The sequence below is a fragment of the Mytilus californianus genome, unplaced genomic scaffold (genome assembly GCF_021869535.1).
Source record: "Mytilus californianus isolate M0D057914Y unplaced genomic scaffold, xbMytCali1.0.p SCAF_15, whole genome shotgun sequence".
Taxonomy (NCBI): domain Eukaryota; kingdom Metazoa; phylum Mollusca; class Bivalvia; order Mytilida; family Mytilidae; genus Mytilus; species Mytilus californianus.
In genome coordinates, this window is record NW_026262637.1 from 22,453,121 (window position 1) to 22,459,212 (window position 6,092).

Below are 6,092 nucleotides of genomic sequence, written 5' to 3' on the forward strand. Positions count from 1 at the left end.
AATGAAACCAAACATGGCATGAATGTTCCTTATGAGGTGCTGACCAAGTGTTGTTACTTTGTAGCCGATCCATCATCCAAGATGGCCGCCAGCGGGGGACTTAGTTTAACATAGGACCCTATGGGAAATGCATACAAATGACTTCTTTTAGAGAACCACTGAATGGAATGAAACCAAACATGGCATGAATGTTCCTTATGAGGTGCTCACCAAGTGTTGTTACTTTGTAGCCGATCCATCATCCAAGATGGCCGCCATCAGGGAACTTAGTTTAACATAGGACCCTATGGGAAATACATACAAATGTCTTCTTTTAGAGAACCACTGAATGGAATGAAACCAATCATGGCATGAATGTTCCTTATGAGGTGCTGACCAAGTGTTGTTCCTTTGTAGCTGATCCATCATCCAAGATGGCCGCCAGCGGGGGACTTAGTTTAACATAGGACCCTATGGGAAATACATAAAAATGTCTTCTTTTAGAGAACCACTGAATGGAATGGAACCAAACATGGCATGAATGTTCCTTATGAGATGCTGACCAAGTGTTGTTACTTTGCAGTCAGTCCATCATCCAAGATGGCCACCAGCGGGGGACTTAGTTTAACATAGGACCCTATGGGAAATACATACAAATGTCTTCTTTTAGAGAACCACTGAATGGAATGAAACCAAACATGGCATGAATGTTCCTTATGAGGTTCTGACCAAGTGTTGTTACTTTGTAGCCGATCCATCATCCAAGATGGCTGCCAGCAGAGGACTTAGTTTAACATAGGACCCTATGGGAAATACATACAAATGACTTCTTTTAGAGAACCACTGAATGGAATGAAACCAAACATGGCATGAATGTTCCTTATGAGGTGCTGACCAAGTGTTGTTACTTTGCAGTCGGTCCATCATCCAAGATGGCCGACAGCAGGGGACTTAGTTTAACAAAGGACCTATGGGAAATACATACAAATGTCTTCTTTTAGTGAACCACTGAATGGAATGAAACCAAACATGGCATGAATCTTCCTTATGAGATGCTGACCAAGTGTTGTTACTTTGTAGCCGATCCATCATCCAAGATGGCCGCCAGCGGGGGACTTAGTTTTACATAGGACCCTTTGGGAAATACATAAAAATGTCTTCTTTTAGAGAACCAATAAATGGAATGGAACCAAACATGGCATGAATGTTCCTTATGAGATGTTGACCAAGTGTTGTTACTTTGCAGCCGATCCATCATCCAAGATGGCCGACAGCGGGGGACTTAGTTTAACATAGGACCCTATGGGAAATACATACAATTGTCTTCTTTTAGAGAACCACTGAATGGAATTGAACCAAACATGGCATGAATGTTCCTTATGAGTTGCTGACCAAGTGTTGTTACTTTGCAGTCGATCCATCATCCAAGATGGCCGCTAGGGGGGGGGCTTAGTTTAACATAGGACCCTATGGGAAATACATACAAATGTCTTCTTTTAGAGTACCACTGAATGGAATGAAACCAAACATGGCATGAATGTTCCTTATGAAGTGCTGACCAAGTGTTGCTACTTTGTTGCCGATTTACTGTTCAAGATGGCCACCAGGATATTTTATTAAATAACGGGACCAATATTAATCAAAAAATTTTAAATTTGGCCTCAATCAATATTTGGGTATCTGTTATGATTTTTATCTATCTTTACATGATTTCTAAAACCAAAGTAGAGTCAGGTGAGCAACACAGGCTCTTGAGAGCCTCTAGTTTAAGTTTGTAGTTTCTTTTCATGGGTTTTTTCAACTGCCTCTGTGGTCTTGTGGAAGCGTGTTCGCCTCATGTGTGGGAGATCGTGGGTTCAAACCCTGTCCCTGTCAAACCAAATACTTTAAAATTGGTATTTGCTGCTTCTCCACTAAGCACGTGACATTAAGGAGTAAGAGCAAAGACTGGTCAGCTCGGAGTCAGAAAAATGTGTCTGGGTAAGGTGACATGTCTTCCTGCGGACTGTTACCTTCTGAACATGCTAAGCGTGTTAGTCTTGTACAAAGCAGGGTAAATTTTCATACTTTAACCGATGTTCTCGTCCTGAATATGCATATTAATTTGCCACTGGATGTTAAGCAGTCATCCATCATCATCATCATCATGGATTTTTCAGTTCTACTCCATTTTCTAAAAATCTCTACATGAAAAATTCTAAACATAATGAAAACTATCTTTACATTTAATATATATAAACTTATTGCACAGGCATACAACATCTTTGATAATGTGATTATAACATCAAAACAATGGATATATCACATTACAAAATATTATAGGTTTACATTAAATCATATCTGTTCAACAAAGGTAACATGTGAGACAAATGTGTTAATATTGAAGGTTGTATTATTGTAAACAAATATAGTCAATGGAAGGCAGTGTTACATGTAACATTTGTAGAAATAATCAATGTTAGAAATAATATTTCAAATTTTACAGTAAATTCCCTCTTTGGAGACCTTATCTGTGACTTTAAACACTTTGAATTTCACTTATCAAAAGTAATTTTGGCCTAAGCATAGTGATTTCAATATGATTTGAATTTGAGGATTGGTTGAAGAAACTTGATATTTCTTATAAAAAGAGCCCCAAGGCATTAACAGTTTCAGAGAAGGTGGCAATTATTATAAAAACAATTACTCCTAGTCAATGTATTCCAAGCAAGGCTGAATTCTCTAACGACCTGATTACAAAAAAAAAGAAATGGCACTGGTTTCATATATGTTTTTTGTGGTCAAAGAATATGTTAAAGAACTCATATAAGTAATTCTAATGCAATAATTTTGAATCAATCACTCAGGTTCTGATTGGATGACAATCAAGGTACAAATCTATATATACCTGTATGTAACTATGGGAAGCCAACATTTTGAAGTCAATTTCTTCAAAAATCAGCCAAATAAAACCTCACAATTTGCACCTAGAAATCTTCTTTTTATCAAATCTTATTACATTCTGAGGTGGACAAGAAGCCAGAAATCATCTGGTGTTTAGGTTTGACACATACCTATGATGTCACCTTCTTTATGTGCAAAAGAAGATAACATCATTTCGCTGAATTTTCGTTTAAAATTTCTTTAAATTTTTTTTACACAAAATTATCACTTAAATTGAATGATTTGTTTATTTTGCATTAGAAAAGAGATAAATGTATTGTATTTGAAGCTTTGCAGACGGTCTATCTGTAGTTTTACTGTCACAATATCTCTGCTACGTGTGGCCAGGTAAAGTAAATTTGCGTGTGGCCAGGTAAAGTAAATTTGCGACAGTAATACTATGGATGGACATCCGCAAAGCTTTAAATACAATACAGTTGTCTCTTTAATTTAGTTGATAATAGGAAGATCGTTGGTAAGCTCCTTGTATAATAATAAAGTTAAATGATCTTAAATGAGAAATATTTTTATTTCCTACTTTTTAAAAAGATTCATAATCAATTTTTTTTTTAAAAGGGATTTATAGGGTTTTCATGGATAACAAAAGTTGGGTCTCTCTCAACATCATTCAAAACTTCTAAATGGTATTAGAAAATGAAACTGTTGTGAGATTGTATTTTAATATACTGAAAATCTTGAGGTATATTGAAATCTACTAGGAACTCAATGATGGATGGTTTTTAATTATTATTCAAGCAATAAAATTGTTTTTCTCTCAATATGTTAACGAGGATCCTTCAGAGAAAAAAAATGACTTTATTTTTCATATTAAACAGAATTTAGCTGAATTAATTTCCTTCACCTATCATAGCAGCGTGGTTCTTGTAAATCATCCGGCAAGCAGAAAATGAATCTATATACTGATTGACGTCATTCAAGTCTGAACACAGTACACCTTCTAATAATGGTGGAATTCTTTCCAATTATCTATTTTTGAATGAAAGGTTCTTCAGAAAATCAAGTAACATAAGAGGAGAAACCAATTGCACACAACTATTGGATATTGACATGCATGCTCATCTTTGATAAATCATAATTTAATATCTGAAGAAGAAGTTTTTTAAGATCTTGTGTATTCATCAAGATGAGAATTGTTTTAACATTTGTTCAATCTATCTTTTCCTGAATATCAACAAACAGATTTAATTTGTCATTTAACCTTAAACTTTTAAATCATTTTCAAAAATAAGGTAAACAAAATTTAAGATAAAATGATTTGCATGTAATTTAAATCGGATTTAAAAAAATTCTCAACTATTGATTTCAAATTTATAAAAATTAGAAGGTGCTGATAAGGATTACATTCTTTCATTAAGTTAGGATTACTCATGGAATCTTCTGTCTGCCCTGAATCATTTGAAAGAATTCAAATAGATTATAATATAAACCCTCTCTTGGATGTATACATTTCTGTTTACTGTTATGTTTTAAAATGAATTTGTCTTGATTAAAGGGGATCATTGAAGCAATCTTTTATTTGCTTTTATGGTGCAAGAAAAGGTTCATTGAAAGAATTTAGATTTTAACATAGTGTTTTATATAAATCCTTAAGGGGCTTGGAAAATTGTAAAAAAAATTAAAAATTTATATGAATAAAAGGATGTGTGCGGTATACATAAATAGCAAAGCAAGCCTTATACACAATATAAAGACATCTGGCTTTACAGCCATACAAATTTTGAGTACTATTATATATCATACTCAAGATTGAAAAGTCAATCACTCAAAATACTAGATTTGTTGTTTTAAGCAAACATTTTATGATTGAGCATTTAAAACAAAGTGTCTCAACAAAATATCAAGCTCAAAGTCTAAATCCCCAAGAATCTTGAAAAAGCTCAAAGTTTAAATCCTCCAGAATCTAGAAACAGCTCAAAGTCTAATTCCCATAGAATCAAGAAAAATCTCAGTATAAATCCCCCAGAAAAAAACTGAAAGTCTAAATCCCCCAGAATCTATAAAAGTTCAATAGAATAAATAGTCTATACTGATTTATAATGATCTGCCATTTATATCAATTCCCAAAATGACATGAAAAACCATTTCAGGTAGAACTAAAAACTACTTCTTATGAAGTTTCTTACTTGGGACAGGCACTGGCATATGGGGTGGGGTTATACTATTATATTGAGATTTCAACCCTCTTCCATCTCAACATATAAATTGCCTGAGTGCAGAAAAATGAGGCTTGTAAAACCATTTCCTCTTTCCATCTGATTCAGTATGATGAAAGTAATACTGTCTGATATATGCAATAGTGAACACTGATTGTGTTCATAGTATAAGTTTATATACACCACTGCACACAAAATATAGACAAATTCAATTCTTTATTATAAATAAGTTCATACTGCTAACAAATTATTTGTGCAAATGAAAGGAAACAGGGCATACATAAATAATATAGCAACCCAACAACACAAGCAGAGATAAAAAAAAATCTTCAGATCTATATAAACAGCCATATAGAATAGAAAATCTTTTCATAAATTTGCCAAGCTCTTAATTGCTGGAAATTGAGCAGAGTATACTGACAGATCTGCATTTTAAAGAACACAAAAACCCGCTAAATACCCTCTTGAGATATAAACAGAAAAAAAGCACTGATGTGGTTTGTACTATTGTATATATAAAACAGTAATTTGTGAAGACTAATCATAGTCTAGTCTGGTAACATCTGCTTCATTTAATTTGCAGACAACACAAATAATACCATGGCGATTGTAAGAAATAATGTTCTTGTTTTTAATAAAAAGTTTTGTTAAGGATAGTAGAAAAAGTATTAAGCTTGTATAATTGGTTTTCTGTGGTTATATTTTGAACTTCTTGTCATGCGCAGATATTTAGTGACGTATTTAAAAAAATAGTTGTCAAGGAATTGTCTTTGTTGCTAGGGTTGCCTTTAATGTGTAATTTATTGCAAACAATAGACAATGTGTGGTCATTAATTTTTCTCTGATTGAAATTGAAACAAATGAAATCAGAAAAGTAGGTAATTAGTTCTAAGTGAAGTTACAAGAAATTTTGTACAATATTTTGAGATCTGGATTTGTGTTTTTTATCTTTTTTGTTTAGCAGTATTCTTAAGTGTATTAATAATAGGACATCACTGTTAATATAGTTTAAGGCTG

General features: G+C 33.4%; 1 long non-coding RNA gene across 1 annotated transcript; it reads right to left on the minus strand.

Annotated features, from left to right (window-relative positions):
- Positions 1-308: 308 nt before the first annotated feature.
- Positions 309-1,022, minus strand: LOC127725680 (uncharacterized). The gene is made up of 2 exons (XR_007993103.1): positions 948-1,022; positions 309-450 (listed from the first exon to the last, which is right to left on the minus strand). It is a non-coding gene; the product is annotated as an uncharacterized LOC127725680 (long non-coding RNA).
- Between the last annotated feature and the right edge of the window lie 5,070 nt (positions 1,023-6,092).